The sequence below is a fragment of the Rattus norvegicus genome, chromosome 5 (genome assembly GCF_036323735.1).
Source record: "Rattus norvegicus strain BN/NHsdMcwi chromosome 5, GRCr8, whole genome shotgun sequence".
Taxonomy (NCBI): domain Eukaryota; kingdom Metazoa; phylum Chordata; class Mammalia; order Rodentia; family Muridae; genus Rattus; species Rattus norvegicus.
In genome coordinates this window covers 65955189-65968477 of record NC_086023.1, presented here as the reverse complement: position 1 = coordinate 65968477, position 13289 = coordinate 65955189, and the positions used below count along the sequence as shown (strand labels likewise).

Here is a 13289-nt window from a genome sequence, read left to right as displayed (position 1 = left end):
CTACACTGCCACCCGCTGTCCTCACTGCTGACCTGCCCCCAGCCTGTTCTTCTAATGAACGTATACCTTCAAGTCCTTTAACTGTGCATGCTATCTCATGTGCTGAAGCCTTGGTGCTCGCTGCTGACTCCCTAGCCAGACTCTCAGGCCCACAAAGTTCTATCAAGTGTCTGGATGATCCTCTGCCCCTCTGCTCTTGTCACCGACCCACACCGCAGTCCCCAGAGAGCACCACCCTCAGATAGCACAGCCCCACAGAAACCCAGGGCTGCCGCGGAGCCTGCCCACTGTACTGTGTGAACCCCCATCCTTTCCTTTCCAGATCTTCTTTCCCACTGAAGGTCTCCTTTGACCAAGATTGCCCTTTTCCTCTTTAAGCCATTCCTAGGCTCCTGGCCAGGTGTTGGCTTTTTACCACAGCTGACTCTTACACGATCAAATGTTTCAGTGGGTGTAGAGCTGGCTGGAGATGAGGCTCAACAGCAAAGAGCTGTTCCTTGAAATGGGAAAGAAAAGTATAGAAACATATGACCACAAGGATGAGTGATAGTAACCTATGTACCTTCTGTCATCCATCCATCCATCTGTCCAACCATCCATCCATCCATCACTATTTAGCATTCTATCATCTATCCACCCATCATCCATCCAGCTCCCCATCATCCATCCAGCTACCCATCTATCCATCTGTTCATTTGTCTGTCTGTCCATCTATCTGTACTTTCATCTATCCATCATTTACCGTTCTATCCATCATCTATCCACCCACCATCCATCCAGCTACTCACCTATCCATCTGTCCATTTGTCTGTCTGTCCTTTCATCTGTCCATCATCATTTACCATTCTATCCATCATCTATCCACCCATCATCCATCCAGCTACTCACCTATCCATCTGTGCATTCATCTGCCCGTCCATCCATCCGTCCATCCATCCATCCATCCATCCTCCATCCATCATTTACCATTCTACCCATCATCTATCCACCCACCATCCATCCAGCTACCCATCTGTCCATTCATCTGTCCATCTGTCTGTCCATCCATCTGTCCATCCACCCATCATCATTTACCATTCTTTCCATCATCTATCCACCCACCATCCATCCAGCTACCCATCTGTCCATTCATCTGTCCATCTGTCTGTCCATCCATCTGTCCATCCACCCGTCATCCATGCAGCTACCCATCTATTCATCTGTCCATTCATTTACCATCCGTCTAACCCTTCACCTATTAATGTTTGTCTCCTTCTTTTCAATCAACCAAAAACAGTTGGAGGGGACAACTTCCTTTCTGCCTGGAACTGTGGTAAACACTGGGGATGTAGGACTGAAGGGCAGAAATGGTTCCCATCGTGTCAGAGCCTGCATACTGGAAAGAGGCCAAGCAGTGAACAGGGATGCAGCAGTAATCCTAAGGACGGTCCCTGAAGCCTGCCAGGCACCAGGCACTGTCATAAACCCTAATGTGCATTAACTCAGTCTTGGTTACTGGTCTGCTATCATCCCCGTTTTATATAAGGGAGCTGGGGCACATAGGGGCACTCAGCAAAGGCCTCTGGGAGATGCCAAAACTCGATCTGAGATCTGAAGAGTGGGAAAGGGCTGCTGGGTGAAGTGCAGCCCTGTGAATGAACAGGATGACCAATTTAGACAGGCAGCTGGTCATGAGGAAGAGTCTGCATGTCTGGTGACAGCATTCAGGGCTGCCGGGTTACGGGGCTGGGCTGAGAAGTCAGGACAGTGATAGAGCACCAACAGGGACCCTCCCTGAGTCCAGATCATGTCAGAGGTGTGGTACAGGACCGGTAGGTATCCCACTGAGCCTGGCCCACATGAGCTCTCCTGGTGTGGGAGACAGAGTTACTGAAGCAGGAGGGGCAGCAGGCAGATGGGATACAGAAGATAGCAGTGAGAGAAGAATGCAGTATTAGGAGATGGGGATATGGGTGGGCTTGGGCAACAGGGATCCTTCATGCAGCTGGAGCAGGCTACACTGGGTGTGGGCCTGTGTAACAGTACAGGCTGGAGAGCAGCAAACCTCACAGCCTCCAGGGAGCTAGCACAGGGCAGAGTGTATGTGAGCCTGGCTTTAAGCCCTCGAGGTGTCCCTAGTTGTTGTAAGACCTCGGCCCAGTCCCTTGCCTTCTCTGAATTTGAGTTCCTTCTTGTTAGCAGAAGGTTCCATAGACACAGAGCCAAGGACAAATAGGCTGAAGCCTCCATGAAGAGCCATGGTCAGTGTGGACTGGGCTGTAGGGCTGAGTGAGGTCTGCAAGCCTCCCCCTCCCTTGGCAGACCCGCTGTGTGTCTGTGACCAGCATCGTGGGTACCACCCAAGGCCAGCTCACTACTCCCCTGCTTGTGCTTCCTTCCAGATCCCAGAGCCAGATCAAAGGCTCCAGTGAGATGCAAAGGGGAAGGGGCCCAGAGACCTGGGAACTGGGCAGAGCTGGACGGATTTGGGAGGCAATGTGGTACACAAAAGCCCAAGGGAGCCATTCTCCTCTAGCCATGCAGAATCTGAATGTAGAAAGAAAAACAGACCTGGATCCTGGTGGGAGTGGCTTGCCGGCCTGGAAACCTGTCCCCCCTCCTTCACTTACAGGAACTGTGCATCCATTTGTCATGGTCCAAGCTCTGGTCCTCCCAAGCTGCTTCTGTCCCTGTCTGGAGGCCGAGCTCACCCACAAAGGGTGGGTGGGTCTGCAGCTGCTGGAGGATTTAAATGCCTTGACTTACTTCAGAAATGGATTCTAGGGTGCAGGCTGCCTAAGGAGCCCTGACTGTCCCTTGAAGGTGTGGGGACCCTTGCTGGACAGAGAGCCACCAAGAACGCTGGAACGAGAATAGGCTGTTTCAGTTTCCTGAGCCATAAAAATAGGGATTCGCATGCTGCCTGCCGGGTGAAAACGCATGCTGGTGCCGAAACAGGATAATTTTAACTTTTGCCTTTTGCTGTGTTTCTTGAATCAGGCCTGCCAGGAGGGAGGCTCATACTGTGTTTGTCCTGATCTGAGTCACTCAGCCACTGGGAGCCTAAATTCCCACACCTCAATGTGAGGACCAGGGGAGGGTAACTAACTATTCCTCTCCCATCCCAGGTTGATCCTGGGCAGGATACAGAAATTGAATCTGGGCATCTCAAAGGGAGAGGCCAACCAGGGTATAACCAGGAAGGTGCTAGCTGGCCATCAAAGAAGGGAGCACGCTGGGACTGTAGAGAGGGTGTTGTTTGGGTCTCTGGAGCTGTGTACCTGTCTGGGAATTTCATGGTGGTCTGTGATACAAGTGTGAGGGGCAGGAGGCACGGTGGAAGTTAGAGGGTATAGATTTTCAACTCCTGCAGACAGTCTATGGCTGTGACATCGTAGAGCTTGCTAAAGTTCCTTCTCTGGGAGAGATGTGAACAGCTACCCTCCTCCTAAAGACCTGGTGGCAAGCCATAGCACAGTGCCACCGCAGCCCACACTAGGGAACCAACGAGTTTATTCAACTCATGTAAGACAGGTTACCTCCCCCTCCCGCCACCCCCCAGCAGCCTCAGGATGGATGGCAGCTTTCTTGTAGCCACATAGATGAAGTCTCCTTCCCCTCAGCATCCCAGTTCATTATGGTAGCGCCATCCCTAGACCATGACGATAGTGCAGTACCACACCCTGGCTGCCCAAGGTGCCCTGAGCATGCTCATGTCAGCTAGGGTGTGCTCTGGAGAGACTGAAGGTAAATTAGAGGGGATCAGACTGCTGGCTTGCAACCCATGTAGGATGGGGTGGGGTGGGAACGTGCTAATTTTAAGAGAGCAAACTCTGGGCCTCCAGGAAGTGCAAGACCAGGTTAGCGAATTCGTTGACTCTCTCAGTGACCCATTCTCAGTGACCCACTTTTCACCCAGGGCCAGCCTGGCCGGTGCCAGCAGCTCAGGTGACTGCTCTGTACTCTGCTCCTGCAGCCTCGGTGGCCAGGTGCTCATTGGGATCACCCATCTCCAGGGGACCTCAGTGAGTGCTGCTGCTACTGCGCAGGCATGGGGAGGAGGACCTGAGGGCACTGGAAGAGACTGCTGCCCGGGCACACTGACCTGTGTCACCAAGGCCCTTGTGACAAGGACATTTCTCCAGCCTACCTCCTACTTCTTCATGTTGCTGGCCTCAGAACATGCTGCTCCCTTAGCCTCCAGGCTCCCTTTGCCCAGCAGGACCCTGCTCATCCTTCATGGGTACATCTTAAAGGCTTTTTCCTTTGGGAAGCTGCACCCCCTACCTGACATGTACTCTTCCTTGTGGGTCCCTTCCTAGGCATTCACTGCTCCCTGTCCCTCGCTGCTCTGTGTCTTGCAGAGGTCAGAGCCTTTCACTCCTGAGCTGCACATCCAGTGCAGCCTGACACCTACGTCCTGCCATACCCATCCCCCCATCTCACCAGCCCTCAGATGACTTAAGCACCTTCCACCCTAGCGCTTGCCAAGCAGATGCAAAGGGCACCTGAGGTGGGCTCTGGCTCTGCCACAGCCATTGCCATTCCCCCGGCCCACTGAGTTCACCTGAGCAGACCTTCAGATCTCATCCTCAGAACCCCACCTCCCAATCTGCTTACAAAAATCTACCACACACACACACACACACACACACACACACACACACACACACACACCAGCCTTGTCTGTCCTTCTGAAGCTTGGGCTGAGGAGAAGAAGGAGAATTAGAAACAGGGCAGGGAAGATGACAACTGAATAGCTTGACCAAGATATTGAGGCAGAGCCAGGCAAAAAGGTGGTCTCAGAGATGGACAGACCTCCTGAGTCTCAGAAGGAGGCTAAGGGCTGCTTTAGCTTGCAAGCTGCTGATGTCACAGAGGTGGTTGCAAACTGCTCTAGTGAAGAGGATGAAAATGAGGTCAGATTCCTGTTGGGCTAAAGGGCGGCTCACGAGAACAGCAAACACCAGCTCCCTAAGAACTACGTCCCACGGAGCTTGTCCTTTAAAAGGCTCCGTGGTAAATTATTAACTCGTAGATGCCTTTTCCCAGGCGCCCCTAAGGTATTCCCACAGCCCACCCTGCCTCCTGGCCAGCCTTGGAGCACCCCCGACGAGCTCCTTGGCCAGGAGAAATCTTGTTGCCATAGGAGCTGTCTCTTTGGATAAGCTCCTATGAGGTTGGATTGGGTAGAGGCACTGGGGCCATTCCCATGGAGAAAATAGATGTTGTGACCTGTTGCCAGGAAAGATCCAGCCCATTCAGGACTCTGTTTCCCCAAACTGGACATCTTGATTGTTTTTGACATTCAAACACCATCCTTTGGGTCCCTGAGGTTCGCTAGGTAACTTGGTCTCATCCCTCAGGCTCCCTCTTCTGTAAAACGGGCGTTGCAAGCTTGACTCGTTTCTTGCAGATGTAGTAAGAGTGAATGAGTAAGGGCCTCTCTCCCTTTTGTCTTGTGAAAGCATTTTTTTTATGAACGATGAAACAGGAGTTGCTGTTCTGATGGCCCTAGCTCCTCCAGTCAGAGCAGACATCTGGCAGCATCTGTTGAGCGTTTTGAAATCACTCTCTGCTCTGCAGAGGATGCAAGGCCTGTTTGCCTTGGCCCCTCGGACCTCCTCTGGAGCACCAGGGTGGAGGGTGGGTGAGGACTCTGCAGCTAGGCGCTCCGAGTTCACGCTTCTGCCTCTCCATCCCCGGGAGTCAAAGCCTACCAGGCCAATACCCTGCCACAGCCCAACTCATACGGCTGCCCTTGCAACAGAGGGCGCGGTGAACCGGAAAGCATCTGAGGTGGCGGTGTGATTGGTCACCGAAGCGTTGTGCCTGCTGAGGCTGCTGCTGTCTAAGAAATAGAACAGAGGCCAATGATCCAGAGCACTTGAGCCTTGCTTGGCACTGGTCTCCAGAGGGGCCATTTAGAACATTAATAATCTATGAGATGCTTCTGCCTTCTGGAGTCATTAAAAACAAAAGAAGGGAGGGAAGGAATGAGTGATATTAATATTAGAAGCAGGCTCTGCGGACCCAGCAAAGGGAAGGCATGGGAGAGACCCCATATTAATATTAGACGCAGGCTCTGTGGGCTAAGCAGAGGAAAGGTTGGGAGAAACTCCAGGAATGTGAGGGCTTTAGTCCTCACTGGTCACATCATAGGATGCCAGGTACAATAAAGACCAGCCATCTGAGTCAACAGGACGGAATACCACACACGGAGCAAGGAAAAGGCCAGAAACTTTGGCTGGGATGCTCTTGGTAGGAGAGAGAAGGAGTCATCCACTGGTTTTCTTGGTAAAAAGAAACTGGAGGAGTTGTTTGCGGGCAGGACCAGGGCCAGTGATTGTGGTAACCGAGGGGTTGCAGTGGACGCAAGGCTGAAGCAGTTAGTGAGAGAGGTGAAGGGCATGGTGGGGAAAGCTCAGAGTAAAGAAAGACAATGCTGGGTGGAGCCTGCCTTGCTACTCATGTGGCCTTTGACTGGGGCTACCCAGAATGCCTTGAGCCTAGATGCTCAGTTGCCCACTCAGGCAACACTTCCTGTCTAGCAAACCCTCCTTTCCCTTTTCCTTGTAAGACCTGCCTTTAATTGGATTACTTCCATGAGACCTTCTCTGATTTCTCAGGGCTTTGCTGGTAACTCACTGGGTTCCTCCTATCTCGTAGCTTTAGTGCTGTCTCTCCCCTTCCCAGGCCTGTCTACACAGAGAGGGTCATGACAGTCCCCAATTCTTCGTCCCCCCTGATACTGTGGCACCCCACCGACACAGCTAAGACTTACAGACCTCTTTCTGCCTAGAAGTCCTTCTCTGCCATAGCCTAAAGCGCTACAGAGTCCTATCCAGTCACGTGTGTGAAGTTGGAACAGAGAGTTCATACCACAGCTTCACATGGGCACTGACCTTTTGGATCCAAACTGCCATGCATTTGGTGGAAGAAGTGAAGAGCTGGAGAGGACCCCCCTCTCACTGGTTGGTTCATTCACTCATTCATTCATTCATTCATTCATTCACTCATTCATTCATTCACTCATTCACTTACCCACTGGCTTGTGCTGAGTCTTTTGTGTACCCCGTCACTCACTAGATACAGCACCTGCAGTATGCCCTTCCAGGTTCTCCCCGACCAGCTCAGCACATGACACCTGCACCCCAAGAGAGGGAAACACGGCAGCTTGGCACAGTTGCTAGAACAGAGGACTGAGATTGAGAAGCCTGAAATCATTGTGCCTCTGAGTACTCTCTTAGCAGGGTAGCAAGTTAGAGTCCTCCAGAGCCTCCCTGGGCTTATCTGTGCAATGGAGCAAAAATGCCGACCCTTCCTCGGGGACACAGGGAAGGACTCGAGGACAGGGAAAGCAGACAGCCTCTATAGACTGTGAACCCCCACAGTGTCCTATGGATGCACTTGTGATCTGAGATGCCAACCAGGCTCTGGCTGGGGAAATTCTTGAGGATTTATAGGTCTCCACTTGTTTCTGGACTCGAAGTTGCGTGCAGAAAATGAACTATCAGAAACCATGAAGGTGACTCAGAACAATACAGTCAGCAGAGAACCTGCCAGGGAGGCGGGGCGAGCCCACAGGCTGTTAGAGGGCATGTGTTCTTTTTCTGGTTTTCTCCAGCAGCAGGAGCTGGCTGAGGAAGTTAGAGGAAGCTTTCGAGTGCATGGCTGTTCCCAATCTCTTCCTGCCACAGACTCAGCCCATATCTTCCCTGTCAATCTGACTGAAGATTCAATTCAAGGTTCTGACCCCCATTTTTAATTCAAGACCACAGCATCGAACGTAACAGCAGCTCCCGGTGTGTAACTGCAGTGGCCTCGTTGCTGATGTGTCTTTCCCCATCAGCCACCTCTACTGCTTTCTGGAAGTCTAAAGGGTGTAAATAATTCATTTTAAATAAATAAATCACTCAAAGTGCTTACGGTACAGGAGTGGCAGTTTGTGGTTGGTGCAACTGTGGTGTATGTTGAATAGTGAAGGAAGAAGAGGGCTTCCCTCCTATAACATACAGGCAGGTGGGACCTGAGAATATCAGGTGCAGTGCTTCCTGGGCGTATTAGTTAGGGTTTTACTGCTCTGCAGACACCAAGAGTGACCAAGGCAACTCTTAACATTTATTTGGAGCTGGCTTACAGGTTCCAAGAGGTTCAGTCTATTATCATCAAGGTAGGAGCATGGCCGCATCCAGGCAGGCATGGTGCGGGAGGAGCTGAGAGTTCTACATCTTCATCTGAAGGCTGCTAGCAGAACACTGACTTCCAGGCAGCTAGGATGAAGGTATTAAAGCCCACACTCACAGTGACACAGTTACTCCAACAAGGCCACACCTCCAAATAGTGCTACCCCCTAGGCCAAGCATATATAAGCCAGGACACTAGGGCAGATAAATGAGGTGTAGAGCCAGATGCTGGTGACTGTTATGGTGCTTTGTCACAGCCTAGGTGGCTTGTCACAAAACCCACATACTTGAATCACCGTGGCCTTTGCCCAAGCTTGGTTCCTAACACTGTGTGAGCTCTCTCCTCTTCCTCCTCATGTGCCAAACCTATGAAGTACATACCATTACTCCCCTTACCTCACAGATGGGGAAACAGAGGTACACAGAGACTCGATAGTTTCCCAGAGGAGTCCTACACAGCCCCAGAATCACGGCTGGTAGCCACCGGGCTGCTGTCCGTCCCACTATCTCATTTAACACTCACACATGCACTGAGGCAGGGCAGGACCTGAAGCTGGCCCTGGTTAGGCTGTTTCTGGATGATGAAAGCCAGCTGCAGAGAGACCACAGTCTTGTACTGCTATGACATGCTCCCAGGGACCATGGACACTCTGACCCATTTCTGTACAGCATGCATGGGTCCACAGAGGGCCTGGGCTAGCTTAGGACTCTTTATACAGAAGTCTTTGCACTGGAAGTCACTTGTGACCCATGTCTACCTATACACACAGAAAGGAGGGGGAAGATGGAGCACACACTGAGATTTGTTTGGCTGGTGACAATCCTATTGTTATGTAAGAGAATACAACCATTCTTAGAGAATTCCTGCCACTGTGTTGCTGTACTGGGGTGAAACATTACACAGAGGCACACATACAGAGACACATAGGCAAATACATACACACACACACATGGGGGCACATGTAGGCAGAAGCACATACATACACATGGGGACAGACACACAGGAGCACACATGCAGAGGGGCACGTATATACAGAAGCACATAGGTACATACAAACATATACACAAGGGTGCATGCACACACATACACACTGGCACACAAATGCAAAAGCACAAGCACATACGCACACACAGATGCACACACACGGGGAAACACAAACACACAGTGTACACATATGCATGCATGTACACAGAGGCACATACAGGTGCACATGAACACACACAAAGGCAGACATACACAGGGACACATCTCTCTCAAGCTTACTTCCCACTCAATAAGTTGCTTTATAGAAATAGGTGATCCTTTTGGATTCCAGGGCCAGCTAGACTGGCTATGGGTGTACTGACGCCTGCCAAGCCTTTCAAGGATACACTCAGCTCCACCCCGGAGGTCTGATAATAAATGAACTGGCTGTTTTAGTAGCACAGAGCTTGCATTACTTGTGAATTATACAGAAGGCTTTTGCTTTGAATCAGTTTACGAAGAATCTTAAATGATTTAGCATTTGCACGGTGAATGGCTGAGCAGAAAGGGCTCTGCTTGAGAAAAAGCAATCCTAGGTCAGATACTTAGAAATCATGTTGAAACAGGAATGCAAACACAGATTTCTCCGCTTCCTCCAAGTTCTCAGGCAGGGTGTTCCATCCCGTGGTCTGGGAATATGGAACGTTGGCTTGGTATGCATTGGGGAGGGGCGCCCTGCCTGTCTTCAGTGTCTTCTAAACCACCCAGCTGTCCCTGCTGTGATGGGTAGGAGGGACTTCAGCCCAGCAAAATGGCCCGATCCTTCATTCAGAGCTCAGAAAAAGATACGCCTCCATTTACAGATTAAGCACCACTTTCCTGGGCAGACTTTCCACAGCTTCTAACAAACACATCCATACCCCGCCCCACCCACCCTTCCACCCCTGGTGTCATTCTAGCTCAAGCCACCGCAGTGTTCATCCTGCTTGGTGACATCATCTCCCTTTGCAAAGCTGGGAACCTAGGGTCTGGCTCTGATCCAAGAGGGCCCCCCAGGATCCGCTGTGTTTCTCCTAGATGTTTTGGTAGCTTCTCTCTCTCTCTCTCTCTCTCTCTCTCTCTCTCTCTCTCTCTCTCTCTCTCGTAAGTTGCATTAGGAACTCATGGCTCATTAAAAGTGCGGTGATTGTCTGTGGCAGCCATCTTTACTATGGATGGTGTATGCTGCACTATTTACATTTTCCCCAAATTCTCTCCCCCAAAGTACAATGTCCTTTACCCAACTCTGAGAGCTGTTTGCACTTACCAATCTTGTTTCACCTGCCTTTTCCCCTTTCACCTGTGTCACATTGCACAACACACACACACACACACACACACAGACATACACACAGACACACACAACACACACACGCACTCCACTCCACATTCCCTCTCATACTCATCCATATGTAGCCACTTACTTTTTGTTTTGAGGATATACTGGACGGCAGTTTGAAGACATAATGTTTCATTCCAATACAGTAGCAGGAATCCCCTAAGAACGGTTGTATTCTCTTACATAATAATAATGGGCTCATCACGACCGAAACAATTCGGTGCCACAGTCACATTACATAATAGATGGTCTATATTCTGATTTCCCTCTTGTCCCCAAAATGTCTGCATCGGCATTTATTTATAGGTGAAGAGGAGAATCAAGGATCCAAGAGCTAGAGTCTTGTTTTGACACTTCAGGCTTCTTTAATCTGCAACAGCGCTCCCCACCTTTCTCCTTCCTCTGTGTGTGCGTGTGTGGGGGGGGGTGAGAGAGAGAGAGAGAGAGAGAGACAGAGAGAGAGACAGAGAGAGACAGAGACAAAGAGACAGAGACAGAGAGACAGGGAGAGAGACAGAGACACACAGAGAAAGAGAGAGACAGAGAGACAGGAAGAGAGAGACACAGAGACACAGAGACAGAGACACAGAGACATAGAGACACAGAGAGACAGACAGACAGATAGGCAGACAGAGAGAGAGAGAGAGAGAGAGAGAGAGAAACACCCAGGGCCTTACTAACCAAGCACTCTTGCCACACTCCCCATTTCTGTAATTTTTTAAAAAAAATATTAAGTATTACTTCATTTCTTCAAGCAGTCCTGATTCTTCCTAGTGGGAAGTATTTTGGAGTCCATCCCTGAGCCCTGGGCATGCTCACCCTTTCGACTGGGGCTCACTACTCCTAAGGGTTTCCCAGTGAGCTGAGCCTGAAGACAGAACTTTACAACGTAATAAAAGCGTCTGAGCTGAGCATGAGAGACATTCTACAACTCACCCAGCCTGTACTCATCAGAGCAATCAATCATGGAAAACAACAGGGTCCAGGAAAAGGCAGGAGAATGTTCTAGACAGAAAAAAGCTAAAATAAGCGTACAAGGTACCAGTGAGCAGTGAGTGCAGTTTCGACCCTGGACTTGGAAACAGGAAGGGAATTCTGGGGGAATCACAGAGTTGGCTTGTGGATTGCATGTTAAATGATAACAAATTTAACAGTCTTTTTCACACATGTGGCAAAGACACAGCAGTGCTGGGAGAGAATAGCACTCTGTCCTCTAGGAGTGAGCTGTCCCGACGTCTGTAAGCTAACTTCAGTGTACTCGAGAGCCAGAAACGGCATGTGCACACATGTGCACACGTATGTGGGGGTATGTGAGACTGTGGACACACACACACACAGTCCGACAGACTCTGTGGTTCTGTAAGCACGCATCTACTCCCATGATGCTTTGCTGTGTTTCCAGACTCCAGGGAGTGACCAATCCCTTCTAGCTTAACCATTTCACCTTCTCAAATACAGATAACTTTTGTGTGGTTCTAGAGTCAAAACCCCCACAAAACCAACGGCACAACAGCGAGCTCCTGGCTCTTACCCCGGTTCCGCCATGTCATCTTTATAGCTGACCTTTTATAAGAAAGGTTAATATTTGTTTCTCGTGCTGATGTGTGTTTGTCTCTTACCCCTCTTTCTTCTGTGAAAGGGCACATTCCGAGCACACTGTGCTCCCCCACTGGTGTCCCTCTTTCGCCAAGCTCTCCTGAGCTCACAGTTTCGTCACTGTAGAGTGGTGTTTCTTGTTCTTCCCACAGATGCATAGCAGTTCCCAGTGTGGCTGCACCAGAGTCCACACAGCCAGGCCCTGATGGCAGATGCCTGGACGGGCTCCAGGGTTCTGGACTAACGCTGGCCGAGTGTACGCTTACGTACTTCCTAGAACTGGGATTTCTGGGTCAAAGGGAAACACAGCTATACTTCCTCGAGACTATAAAGCTCCGCTGAGTGGATGAGAAAACTAATGAATGCACTTGATTAAAAAGAGTGGAAAGTAAAAGGCTAATATCTAAATGGGGATATAAAACAATTAGGGTAAACACACGTCTTTGTGACCCAGCTGGTGGAAGGCCCTTCTGGTGCTGCTGTCTCTTGTTCAGCCGTTTTCGTTCTCTTGCCTAAAGAAAGGGCTTTCTCTTTGCTTTGCAAATTAAACACAGAGTTAATTATAAAATCACGAAGTCTTGGATCTGAAATTAAAACTACCCCGCGCAGGCTCCTCATTTGAACAATAAGGAAACCGGGAGACAGAATGAGGGAGGAAGAAATGGGAAGATTAAGAAAGCAATCGCATTCAGTTCAGTTCTGTTTATTTGAATGAACTCTGAGTGAGACGCTTGCTTTGCAATACGGCGTGGTTCTTGTCTGTCATTTCTGTCAATAGTCAAGAGCCCCCCAGCCACGATGCCTCCGGTCTCAGAGTGTGACTATCACATTGACATCTACACACTCTTACTGCAAGTGGGTTTTGTTTCCACCCCTGGCATTCCAGGACATTCACAGGCAGTCATTGTGATGAATTGGATCGGGTGTCTGGCTGTGTGTGCTCTGGCTGACACTGTGGGTAGTCATGCTGGACAAGGATTTTCTGAAACTACGTAATCATGGCATGGGCGATGTTCTGCTTTGGTTTTCTGCAGGCCACAGGGAGATGAATATAGATTTTAATCCAGCCCAGCCATGAACTTGGGGCTGAGCCTGGGCAAGTTCTTCTTTCTGGTCCTGAAAATATGATATGAAGAGTAGGAGGAGCCCAAGATGTCACATAGATGAATGGAGCCCGTGGCTTTGT

At 50.1% G+C, this 13289-nt stretch overlaps 1 protein-coding gene across 1 annotated transcript in view; it reads left to right on the top strand.

The window, feature by feature from the left end:
* Positions 1-13289, top strand: part of Gabbr2 (gamma-aminobutyric acid type B receptor subunit 2) — a 340623-nt gene that overhangs the window by 115218 nt on the left and 212116 nt on the right.